The sequence below is a fragment of the Athene noctua genome, chromosome 7 (assembly GCF_965140245.1).
Source record: "Athene noctua chromosome 7, bAthNoc1.hap1.1, whole genome shotgun sequence".
NCBI lineage: Eukaryota > Metazoa > Chordata > Aves > Strigiformes > Strigidae > Athene > Athene noctua.
Window position 1 is genome coordinate 33,375,802 of NC_134043.1, and position 13,678 is coordinate 33,389,479.

A 13,678-nucleotide genomic window follows, 5' to 3' on the forward strand; every position below is an offset into this window, starting at 1 on the left:
TGATCAAATGGATGAAAGCTCTGCCTAAACCTGAGTTCATCTCAGCTGTTCTGAAAAGCCGTATTTACTCCTAATTGAGCGCTCTTAATATCACACTATTCAAGCCATGGGATGGCTTGTCAGAGAAAATGTTCATAACTGCTCCTGTACCTCAGTTTTATTGTAGAAGATTATCTTTTTCTTTCCATCAATTCAAAGGTTGCTAGCACAGAAAATTTACAGGATTTAAAAATAGAAGATTTCATAATTTTATGATTTTCCTCCGTTGGATGGGGTGGCTTGTACTGCTAGGGGTTGGTTGTGTTTTGATTTATTGTGTCTTGCAGCTGCTTAACACCTGCTTTGAGATAATACAAGGTCCTTCTGACCCAACCAGAAAGACAGGGTAGAAACAGGGCAAAGCTAATTCCATTTCCTACGATGTGAAGGAGTTCAGACCAGTGTCTCAAGATCTCCACTGCCTCTCTTAGTGTTTTCTTGTTCTTAGCTTTGACAATATGGTTTGGAAAGCACTATCTGTGCCCTTTATGAAATACTACTGGAAAAGCAACTTGCAAGCAGTCAGTGATAATGGAGAAAAATGAACTCTTTTGTTTGCTTTGCTAGGCAAAAAAAAAAAAAAAAAAGAGAGAAAGACCTCAAAATACAATGCAGGTGTCCTTAAAAAAAATGTTCTGGCCTCAAAACAGAGAGAAGTGTAACTAAGACAGAATCACTATTATTTAATACAGTAATGAGAGAATTGCTCTTTGATGATAATGGTCTAAAATCACGGAATGCAGCTTTTGAGACCCATGCCAGGACTTTAAAAACATCTGTATAATTTTATGCATCATTTCTTAAGTATTTGGAAGCACATGAGGATATCTCTGAAGTGCTGTGTTCATGCAGGGTGAAAAAAATCCTGCCTGTGTTCCTCGAAACACTGCGGCTTTGATAAATGTGGCTGAGCATTAAGTCTAAGGCTCTGAATGACTTTTGTCTCGTAGCTGTTCAGAGTCGGTGAGTTGTTTAGTCTTGTCAGTGAAGAAGGCTGGATCACACAGCTAGGGTCCCCTACATCAGTCATTCCTCAAGAGACTTTTGTCACTACAAGAACTAAGTGGTTTTATTACTATATTTGAAAGTTTTCCTCTCCATCCCAGAACTTCTGATTAATCACCTAATATTACAGTAGCTCACCCGAGCTTGGTGCTGTTTCCTATCCCAGGAGTGCTCTCCCAAATATCAAGCAACAACAACAAAAAAGCTATGATGAAAAATAAAATTAATAGCCCTAATGTATTTGTATCTAGATATGCAAATACAATTAATTATGTAAATTATAAGTAGAAATTTTTGGCCACGGAATCAGAGGTCAGTTCTCAAACTGTGTCTCCCTGGATTAAAATGATCTCACTGCTCTAAAAATGTATTTTAAATTGTATAGAAGCACTAAAACACAAATTGTGCAGAAAGACTAAATTAGTAGGTATCTTCTTTCCCTATTACAAACATGGATTTCTCCTGTCTACATTTTTCTCCTTGCTACATGTTTTTCTTCTTTGCAGATTTGTTAGGAGATCAATGCCAAACATCAATCTGTAGCCAATCAGAAGTCCAAACTTTTAACATCTTTATGTGTTTGAATAAATATTTCAAGGAATATGGGTGAAGAAAAAAAATTCAAAAGTAGAAGGGTGTGGTTAGGCACAACAATAATAATAGAGATGTGATTTTACTAAAGGTATACCTCCTATGAGATATGGAGCATGTAAGGTATAAAGGAAAAGCAGTATAGCACATTTCAACATGTCAGTATTCTCAACAAAGATAACAGAATGTTTTCAGTTGTTTGACTCTGCGATTTAAAAACAAAGCAGCAAATCCTTGTAGTCATCATTACAGCTTTTTTTTAAAAAGTCACAGTAGAATTATTCCCTCTTAAAAAAAAAAGATCCCATCTCTTCTACTTGGCTGGCATCTGCAGAGGGTGCACCACTGTGCATGGGCTGGCCACAAGTAGGTCAGCTCAGGGCACTGCGGTGGGTCTGCTCACAGCCCATCTGCAGCTCCTGGCGTAGCCAAAGCATTTATGTCTGTTTGAAGGGAAATGCAACACATACTGGGAGAATTACAAAATGAAAGACATTATCTATTTAGTGGGGAGTATTTTATATTGTATTTTTCAGGTCTGCTTTTTACAGGTTGGGTTCCCCTGAAGCTATTGGAATCATACTAAGAAACAACATGTTGTATACCACCTTGGAAATGTAGAAATAATGATTCGGAAAAAAAGTATCATCTTCTACAGCAGTTTGTCAATAAAGAGCTTTATTGTAGTACAGGATAAAACCTTAAGAGCTTCAAAACTGTCCTGAAGATTTGCTTCATAGGCAAAACAAATGTGATATATAGTGGGTCAGAGTTTTGGGGATGTCCACCAATAAGAGATTTCATAAAATAAGAATATTAAAACTCTGCTTCTAAATTTTTAAATGTAGCCCCTGTGTGGAAAACCTGGACTTGGCTATCTGATAATAGGAGAAGGAGATCACAAGGAGCAATGCAGAGCAAGGCAGCACTCATTTCGTGATGTATGTCCAGCTTTGCCAGGCTCTTTCTGGTGAAACATGGAGGCACAGGCTGAGGTAGGCTGTTCTCAGCTGGGTCCTGTCCCCTTCCACTGGTCAGCAGCCCTGGTATAGCTCAAGGCAGCCTGAAATGGCATTGCATTTTGCTGTACCCTGCTGCACACTGAGTCCAGCCAAGAGGGATGTTTAAGATGACAAAATAGACAAGGCAGCCATGGTGAGAATTTATGGCCATGAAAATCCCTGAGAGTGATAAAATAAATCACTTCTTCAAGCACCACCTAGGCTGATCTTGGATCAGAAAAACGCCCGTACGGATGTCTTGGTGCCAAGCCCGTGGTGTCTTGTGTGACAGAGGAGGCAACCGATAAGTAAGCATAGATGAGGATTTAAACATTTTTGTTTGAATTGATCTTGCGCAGCTCTTTCTTACTGTTATTATTTCTTTCCCAGAATGTAACTTGGCATCTCTTCCTATATTTCTTTTTATTCCTTGGGAAAAGGTAGTCATCTTTGTAGCTTTTTTAAATATTAAGGGAACACAAACAAATGTTCAGCTGTGTGTTTGTATACATATGTATATTTGTAATGAATGTACAACCACAAGATTACCCTCTCCTCTTCCAAACACACACTACTCTATCACTGTATTTCAATATTTTTTATTCATGTATTTTGCATTATTTAAGGGTCTTTTGTGGTCAGATAGGGGTTTGTTTTTTTTTTTAGTAAAAAAACACCTTTTAAGTTTTAAGCAGTAATGCTAATAAGGGTCATTACCAGGCGTATTATAGCTCCCCTCTGCTGGTGGCATTAAAGCAGAGTATTGGAATAGACTTGTGTCCTTTCTCAACTCCTTTAAAAAAACCACAGCCAAAAACCTTTTGTGGTCACTCTGAAGAGAAAGGCGAAATTGCCAGCATGATAGGACCACATTGGGCCAAGAAGGCGGGAGGAAACAGAGTGAGGATCTCTGCTCGTTTGCAGTATAAGGATGTGTCCAGAGCAAATGCCAGAGAGAAGTTTCCAACAGGGAACATGTTTCTGGATGGTAGGCTACCAAGAGTGCTTCTTCTGGGGTCGCCTCTGACACCCCTGGGTGGGTGGTTTAGGCTCAGTTTTAGTGTAGACAGAGTGAAGTGCAGGGAGATAAGTAATGGGAACTGGAAGGCTTCAGGAAAAGCAGAAACACAGTCCCATTGCATTAGGGCACAAAGCCACTTGGGAAGTGTTTTGCTGCTCTGTTAGTAATGCGTCTGCATAGGAAGGCTACAAAGAAGTAGCTTTTATTCTGCTTTACAGACTGTATTTAAAATTGAATAGTCAAGTTCTGTTCTTCATTATTATTTCAGTATATTTAGGGAGAAACTTCACACACTGTTTACTGGATGAAAGGAGAAAGTATCTATTTTTCTTCCAGTTTTTATTTTACCTGTAAAACTTAATCCCAGAAATTGGCTTCTTGATTGGTATCAGTGTAACAAAGTATTTAGGCACTCTTTAGCTCAAAACTTGTACTGACAGGTTAGATGAAGGTATTCTTAAGTAAAATATTATTACTGCAAATCCAGTTTTATTGTGAATGAACATTCTGTTTCCTCATTACCAAAAAAAGACGTATCACTTCATTCCTGCCTTAGTAATTATGACAGAAAAGATACTGTATTACATTTTGTGTTTTTCCATGTTTGGGAAAATCTGTTCTGTAATAATGTTTTATTAACTAATTTACTTACTTTTTCTGAAAAAGTGTTTTTAGAACAAGTATAATTACAGTAGAGAAGTATATACCCTATCTGTCCCACTAATAGCCTGTAAACAGTATATTAACCCCATGCACTGACACTCTTGATTCCACGAGGAGCCGGTTCCTTAACACAGGAGTAGACTTGCCCAGTAACAACCCTTCCTCAGTTTAGAAATGTGGTACTTATCCACAGTTCTTTGATTTGTTTTTCTGTTTGGAATTATTGCAGCCATCTTCTTTCTGTCCTTTTCAATATCCAGATCAGTCTGATAACTAATGTTATATTTCCGTACAAAAAAAATACAAATTTAGTTCAACTATCCATTGCTCAGTTATTATTTTCCAAGTTATTTCAGGATGGGGAGGGAGGGAGGGAGGGGAGGAATACAATGCCAGTACAAAGAGGGACAGCGGAATAAGGGACAAAAAGAAACCTGGCTTACTGCATATATCCTGCATGTTTTTCTCCCTGACATGCATTTCTACTGTTGTGTGGTTCACTCTTTTATTTAAAAACGTACTCATAAATTTCAGTTCAGCTTTGTCTTTTAAATCAGTTGGTGAAATTTTCTGCATGTAACTTAACTGAACTTGAGGTTAATTTTAAACTTTGCTTTACTGTATCAGCATTTCTCAGGTTTCTGCTGTTTTGCAATCAGTTGCAAAAGTAAACACCTTTTTCCATTCAGCACTAGGATAAGAATGGACACAATAATTACGATTTGAAGATAGGTAATAATATAGTGGTGTAGTACATGATTCCTGAGTCATCATGCATATTGTAATGAATCTTTTGGCATACAGTGCTTTGATGGGGAGAAGTGATTAAAAACTTGTGTTACACAAACTTGGAGATCAGATCATAGTTTACCTATCACTTTGTTCTATTAGGCTATAGATCAGCTAAGCACTTATCTGGAAGAAAAATATTATTTTTTATTTTCATTCTTTCTTTAACAGAATCAATCTCCCGAAGTTAATTTAAGTGTTACTATGGCTTCAAATTTCAAACCAATCAACAGAATACCTTTTCTGTAATTTTCAGAAATTTCAAATGCAATTCCACTGCTGTCCTGAAAGTAACCAAGTAGCGTATAGATTAAGTGTAAGTAATGAATAATACGAAACACATTTTGTTACTCCAAGCTTTTGAGCTGTCAGTGATCATAGAGAAAAATGGTATTTGCAATGAAGTTTTAAATTTTCTTAAGTGAAGGAAAAACTAATATGTTGCTAGCAATATACTAAATGCTGACCTCTCAAGGTGAATCATTTTTTATGATGTTAACATGATTTAATTTGCTAAAACAATTAAGTGGTGCACGTGAATAGTTAGTACTCCCAGTCTGATGGTGCAAAAAGCACCTTATAGTTTCCTATTTGCTAACAAAAAAAAAAAAGTTTCAGGATGGTTTTTTTTTCCTTAGGAGCTATGCTAGGATTGTATTTTATGCCCTATAGCTTGTGCATGCTGGTTTACATGTGAGAGTTCATTTGTCATTGGGAAGAACTGCGCAGCCTTTTCAGTACAAGCCACAGTAAATCTCAGGGTCATTATCGCAGTCTTTGCTGATCTGTGCAAAATCAATCCTTCATTAATTTCAGAAGAAGCTTGTTCTTTTTTTAATGGTACATCTGAACTGTTGACGAAACATAGCGTTGCAATCAGCATTGCCTTTTGTGACAAGATGTGATGAGACAAACAAACTATGTGGAAGTGCTTGTGGGTTTCCCTCGAGGGATCGTTCCTGCTCAGTCTGCACGGCTGCGTGCGGTACCTCCACAGAGCCAGGGCTTAACTTATGGCACATCTAAAGAAAGGTTGTATGCTTGGAGCAGACAACTAGCACTGTGGCTTCTTTAAGCAGACTAATGCTACTCTAGAAACAGTAATTACTATTGTTCTGCATATTTTAATTCCAGCTCAGTCGCAGCTTATACAGAAATGTCTTCAAGTACCTAAACCGCTCTAGGAGCGTTCAGCAAAGTCTAAAATATTAACTCGGGTTTTTAATCTTTTTTCCACATGCAGTCGATGCAGTCTTGGAACAATTTAGCTGCAGAGCCTCTTCTGTGTTTGTGGTTGGCTTTTTGGGTTTGAGATGCAGTGATTAATTGGTTGGCTTTTGTTTCGGTTTGTTTTTTAATTAGTGCTACAACTACGGCTGTCCAGTAAAGGTCTGAATGACTCTAATTTTAACTTTCCCCGCCCTCACACTGCAAATGACTGAAATAAGAGAATTAAATAAGGGCTCTGTGATCATCTGAAGTGACAGGTTAGGTGAACAGGAATACAGTCTGTTTTGACCTCTGCTGGCAGACTGGCAGTGGCCCTCATTTAAGAAGAATCCAAGAGTCAGTGGAAAGGAAAGCTACAAGTATGCCCCTGCCTTCAGTCCTCTTTGTATTTTGGATCCAGCTGATCCTTTTTCTTTATGATCAAGGTTAGCATACACCATTATTCCAGTCATACCTCCTAGTTTCTCACTGTGCTTTCACCTGTGCTTGTTCACGACAAACAACCTTGTGACAAACCTGAATTATTCTGTAAAGGCCCTCTCAGTTTCTTCTGAATTCTCCAAGTGTGGCAGAAGAGTAGTGGTTCAACATAAAATGACTGAAAGCATTGATGTCTTTTGGTTGAATGATTTATTTTCTTTTTTTAAGACATTCAATCTGCAGAAGACAGTATAAATACAAGCAGTCTATATGCCTGTGCCTCCCTGTTGCAGGCATCCTTCTCTTTCCTTGACTTGTCTGTTCCAACAGTATGTTGCATCTCGTCTTGAATTAGAACTGATGAGGAACCCATGGTATACGGTAATATAAATAATATTAGTCCAAGTTAGTTCACAATTAATGCTACTACTTTTAAATGCCTGGTTTCTCTGATATGACTTACTGCTGTTGTCTTGATATACAGTCTTGATATACCTAATGATATCAAGAGAGAATACAAAAAGTTAACTCTTCATCTGTAACCCACCTTCCCTTTTCTAGCACTGAAATTCAAGAAAATTTAAAAAAATCTATTAAAACCTTTGCCCTGATTTTTATTTATTTTAGCCACCTTTTTTTTTTTTTATGTTTTTGTATAGCTATTAAGTGCTTGCTTGCAGTGGCATCTGTATGTTCACATCTGGTACAGGATCTCATAGTGTTACATGATTTATAACCACAGAGAGATATATATGCCTAAAAATTGCTTGTAATGTTAGCTAGAGAAACAAAGCAAGAGACTCACAGCGATAGCATGGAAGAGAAGGGTTACAATGGTACCAGAGGTTAGGGATCATTGCTGCAGACTCCCTTAAGGATAGGTCTTCTCCTCCTCACCTCTGTGCATCTTCCTCCCTTACTGTTACTGTTGTCTCTCTCCTGGCTGCAAGCAAAGCCAAAGGCTGCTTTCGTGGAGGCACGATGGTTACAGTGAGCATTGCAACAGCAGGGCACTTGTTTAAGGATACATAACGTTATCAGTAGTCTTTGGCTCATGAACAAAAGGCATGGTATGAGACATTGCTGTCACTAGGTGTGATAAAAAATGAAAGGCTCTATTAATCTGAAAACGAACTCATAAATGGGACAAATCAAAAAAGTTAAATAAGTGAATGAAACATTAAAGTAATGCTTATCAAACGCATCCTTAGTTGTTTTCACTCTCTTTTGCTAAGCAAGCATTAAGCTAACATGAGCACTGAGCCAAAACTCCTGGTTTGTGAGACAAAGGCTGCTGCCACCTCTTCTTCTGTCTTATCTCTCTTTGCAGTCCCACTGCCCCAGCAGAAGACTCTTCTTCTGTGCCATCTCAAGACTCTCTTCTTGCTTAATAAATCTTTTTTTTTTTCCTTTGTTTGGATATGAGTACAATACATGCTAGAGATGTGGTTTACTTCATTTTCTTCTCTCATTTCTGCCCATAGTCATGTGATTTGCATTTCTAAGGAATACCTCAATTAGTATATTTTCCTGTCATCAGCCTACTATAAAGGTTCATTAAAAAATATGTACTGTATAATAAGGTAAATTATTATAGTCTACCCGTGAGCATTATATGCTCACTGAATAAAAACATGTTTGACTCCTAACTTGGCTCACATCTGCTTTGCCTTACAAAGGGTGTATCCACTGCAGAGAGTGAGTGACTCTGCAGGTGAAGCAAACCCAGTTCTTGTTCTGATTTGTTTTAAGTTGAAGGAAAGAAAAGCAGAAGCACGTTTCTGAGCTCAGTTAACTCTTGGGGTGAGCATTACACAAGCAAGGGAATGGCTCTGTGCGCTGTGCAAGGTCTAAATTAAATGGGAGCGAGGGAAACGAGGGCAGCCCATGAGGTCAGGGAGAGAGCAATACTCTGCCTGCCCTTGCACTTACTGAGGGGAGAGCTCATCTTCCCATGGGAAGTGGCTGCAGGCGTGCGGGAGGCTCTCTGCAGAGACCAGTGCCCTGGGTAGGTGCCTGTCACTCTCCAGGCAGGGGTTGTACATAGCTGAAGGATGGAAAGAAGTGGTATTGCCTGCCCTCCTGAGCACTTCACTTCAAGCACTCCACTCATTCATACGTGTGCTCTTTGGAAAATAAAAAAATAAATTAAAAAATTACACAGTGGACATAATAAAAATCTAAAATACTAGTCACTTCTGGGAGCACAGATGATTTCTGCAAAGTGAACTGCCTGATAGACTGCTAAGGAAAATATTTTCTTGTACATTTGTAACTGCTGTCATTGACAATAAAATTGCTTGAAATATAAAATAATGGTAGTGTGTTGCCTACCATGACAGAAACTGTAAGAGGTTTTGACCTTTGGTACGCTTTAATGGGTGCTCTACAGAGGAACTGACACTTCCATTTATTAACTTGTAATTGTCCAAAATAAATCCTGCTTTTTTCCCTCTCAGTAGATTGAAGCCTAGTATATGTTAATTGTGCTGTCTCTTCTCCTGGCCTGACACCTTGACAGCTCTTGTCAGCTTTTAAAAGTTATTCCCTTATGAAAACAATACCTCTACTGGTTATTCTCCCGTAATGGCCTTGCCACTCATCTCTTTTGTGTTTTTTAATTCTGACATCAACGTTTACGCTTAGCATTGCCCCCTGACATGAGAGTGTTCTCTAATGACTAACGGTAGGTCAGCACTCCCTGTTTTGGAGAGAACGCACAGAAATTAAATCCAGCATTTTGGTTTGCAAGTGTACGCCTGGGGCTCTTGCTTTACTAAGGCTCAGGTATTTGCTCTTCATTAAAGAAATGAGGTTGTACAGTAAACTGATTTATTAGCTATACCACCCAGTGCTCTCATCTCATCAAATCTCACACTGTGCAGGACTAGAGCATCTCATAATTTCTAAAAAAAACCCGCTAATTAACATTTATGTGCTACAGGACATGATGGTACTTCAACGGGTGGCACTTTTTCCTTTGAGTTGGTATTGGAGCAATATAATTGTGTTGCCAGAGTTGCTGCCTTCGAGATATAAAACCGAGACTTTGACCACCACGATAATTGAAGTTCCCAGACTGCTTTCTTAGGAAGGGAGGGTGGTAACTCCAGTTGTACACTAGCCAAAATCCAGGCAGGTAATTAGATTCTGTTACTTTAGTCCCCCCTGCAGTTTCAGCTGATGATAGTGCCGTCCTTGCCCTTCAGTGTAATTGGTATGCACTGACAGACATCTGCCTAACATCTAAGTCAAGCGCGGTTGTGTTTCATTGATGAACAATGTGGTACAGGTGTACTCCTCAATCCCAGCACCTGGAAAAGAATAAAAAGCAATTGTTATGCTGTAGAATTCATTGCTATTGGAAAGATAGCTTTGAGGTAAAGAAAAATACTATTCTCTGTATTTGTGTACATGAGTCACCAGAAATCGCTTGTTTCTGCATTTGGGTTATATGTCAGCAGATGAATGGTGCAATTACCCCGTCACTAATCAGATCACAATGAAGAGAACTCAAGTTAAAGGCAGTGCATTTGCCTCTACTTGCTGAAAGTGCCATAGCAGAATATTATTTAGGAGAGTTTGATGTGTTTTGGTGTGGTGGTTTTTTTTTTTCCGGTATGCTCTAGAATATAAGGTTTTTTTCCCTCTGACCTGGAAGCTGGTGAAGTTACAGTAATGTGGGGAACACACAGTAACTGGGAGAGGCCAATAAACCGTTTGTCTTCAGGTCATTGACTGAAATATAATAACCTCTGTTAAGATGGTGTAATTAATGATTTCACTAGGTTCAGGATCTTCAAGAGTGAAAGACAAAACTAAGAATCAGTAGTGATTAGTTTCATTTTCATGTTCCAGTTGGGCTGAGCCTAGAAAATCAAGCTGCCAACTCTATCTCCCCAAAGAACAGCAATTAGAAAGAGCAGTTCTTAGAAAATATGTTTATTGCCTCAGGTTCTTCCATTACCTTTAGGATTAAGCATGAGAAAATGGAAGACATATCCATCATAAACCCAATTCAGCAGGCCATTACTAAAAAACAGAAATAGTTGAGCTGTACAAGAAGAAGGATCAACTAATTTAAATGTGCATGGACATTAAAAGTAACATGACTTAATCCTTCCTAAATTCTACATCCCTTTGGCCATTTATTTGCTGCTGGTAAATAGAGTTAAGCTCTTCTGTCACATATCAACAGCTGGAGAATTCCTCCGGAGAGGGAGTGTGAGTGGCAATGCTTTCCCTGGCACTAAGCAGAAATCTGGACACAGATTGCAGATGTGCTGCATACAGAACGCTAGCTGGTGTCTTGAGGGTCAATAGAAATTTCAAACAGAGTGATTTATTGTGTGTGATACTGCCCCAGGTAGAAGTGAGAGTTTGCAGCATCAAAGTGGCATGCTGTCATTGTAGGCACATGAGATTTGTTCCACAACATCTGTTAAAAGGGGAAAGCAAGTCAAAGCTATGTTATGTATCCGCTATAAGGTTGTGAAACTGCTACCTATAATCATATCAGAAGTCTTTATTACCTTTTGGAAAACACTAGATCTGGTTTCAGCAGTGACAAGCGCTGGGGACTTTTATTGCTTAAATGGGCATGAATTTGATGAATAGACCCACCTTGTGCTTGTGTTAGGTGCAACTGTGTATACAGTGTTTCAGGGAAGGCTTTGAATTTCTGTTGAGAAGCCAAGTATCCAAATTCAGATTTTCAGTGATTTTGTTCTTATACTTCATCATCTTTTATCCATTGAATGAAAGCTTTGAAGTTTTAACACTGCAAAATATTGATATTTTAATATTAGAGGTACTTAACATTAGGAAAATGACTTAACCGGTCCTTATATTTTGTTTTCAGTGTCCATTTTTCAATGTAATTAATAGTATACATTTTGGAAGGCTGTCAGTATGAAAGATGGTTTTCTTTCACAAAGACAGCCATTTGCAATTTTTCACGCAGGATCTGATTACCCTTCTTAAATTTTAGAGGAAAAAAACCACTAAAACCCTAACATAAGATGTTAGTTCAAGGTATAGCTACGTTGAGTGTATACAGTTAAGTGCTATACATTAATAAGATTTGATGAGAATAGAAAACACTATATAACTTACAACCAATTTTTTAAAAGTAAGTAGCTATTACTTTAGTTCCATCTTCAGTGATCTTTTAGCAAATTATTTAATACAAATTGCTCTAATTTAGGCAGTGGGATCAAGAAAGAGCTTTAGTTTTCTGCTAGCAGCTTACCCAGGGACCTGATTTCTCAAATTGTGGGAAGGTCCTAACCAGTGCGGGTGCAGGTTTTGGCGTACAACCAAAAGAAGTCCCATGTTTGTCTGCCGCTCCATCTGAAGAAATGCTTTGAATGATGAAACTGTGAACGGTTCTCTTGCCTTATGTTAGCAATGATCTATGACTTTGTTAATCTCTGTGCCTCTGTAATAAGACAAAAAAACATGAAATGGGTCATGTGGATTGCAGCAACTTCTGAATATTCCCAAATAAGAAATCAGATGAAATATCAGTACTGTGCAATGTTTTTCATGGCAGCTGCTTCACGCTAACTTGATTCTACAGACAGAGTTCGAAGGACAAGCTATTTTGATTTGCAACTGGGGCCATCCAATAAATCTGAGCCAGAGCCAGAAATGGTGCTTGGGTCTCCTGACTGTCTTTATTTGAAGCCTATTTGACCATGCTTCTCTTTAATTACAAATGTGCTCACTAGTAGTTAAAGGTGTACCATGCATTGATGTGCTGATGTAGCCTACTTTTGTGGCACACTGGTAAGGACAGTAGTTCTTTCATTATATATACTGCATAGTAGCAATAAGGCTGTCCTTTGCTGAACTGCATGCTTTTACTAGAACTAGAAGACGTTTTAATGTGTGTATATTTCTGTTAGAGGTAAAAGTGTAAGTTTTTTTCAGAAACTTTCTAAGTTTTGGAACTTCATAAATTTTCTAATCCTTTCTGAGTCTTTTTGTGCCTATATAGTTGCATACTGAAGCAGGCAAGAAACATTTTTTGGGAATGACAATTTGATTAACGTTTTCAAAACTTTCATAAAGGATGAGTCACTTTGCCATTAAGAGAGAGAATTCCAACAATATGTCCAAGATCTGTAGAGAGGAAAAGGTGTCGCTTGTGTGAAGTTGTATTCTACTAACCTTCCCTAAGCACCTTCTGTGGCAGTTCTGAGGGGAAGAAAAAAAAAAAAAAAAAAAGGAAAGGAAAGGATGTGGCAGGGAAAGACAAGTGTCTTACAGATTTTTTTCCTATCCTAGTCCAGAGGACACTACAGCATACTGCTAAGAAATCTTGGAGCAGTAATGTGGAAAACTTAAGGCAGAAGTAACATTTTAAGACTAGTCTACTTTAAGGGATATTGTGAAGACAGAGCAGATATCTAAAATATGTAGGTTTCCATGGGAGATAACTTGTGGAGAAAACAGCCAAATTTTTGGTAGGGTAGAAGTAAATGTCATGATTTGCTTCTGTACTTTTTATAGCTATCCATAGGAAAATAAGGATATAAAGAAATCTGAACCCAAATTTGTGGAAAGCTTTTCCTCTGTTCTTCATTAAAAATGCCCATAAGATTTTCTAAAAAGAGAGAGATTTGTGTAGTTGACAAAATTTAAAAAAGCAACTTTGGTGAATCAGAACCAGAAAAATGCAGTGATCACTCAGAGGGTTCTCCTGCCAAATTAAAGACCAACAGAAATACCTGTTTCAACTGAACAGTGTCAAATTTGTGCAAAAGTAGAGAATCTAGTCTGTAAATAGTCTATTAATTGTGGAGTGCTGTCGCAATGCTTGTGTAGTACAAGAGGATGATAAGAGGTTTCTTTGCAGGGCTGGGATTTCTCAGAATAAGAATATTTTTTCTGGTCTTTGTAAGAAGAGTAGGCA

General features: G+C 38.2%; 1 protein-coding gene across 2 annotated transcripts in view; it reads left to right on the forward strand.

The window, feature by feature from the left end:
• Positions 1-13,678, forward strand: part of ZNF804A (zinc finger protein 804A) — a 150,885-nt gene that overhangs the window by 117,753 nt on the left and 19,454 nt on the right. The window lies entirely within an intron of this gene.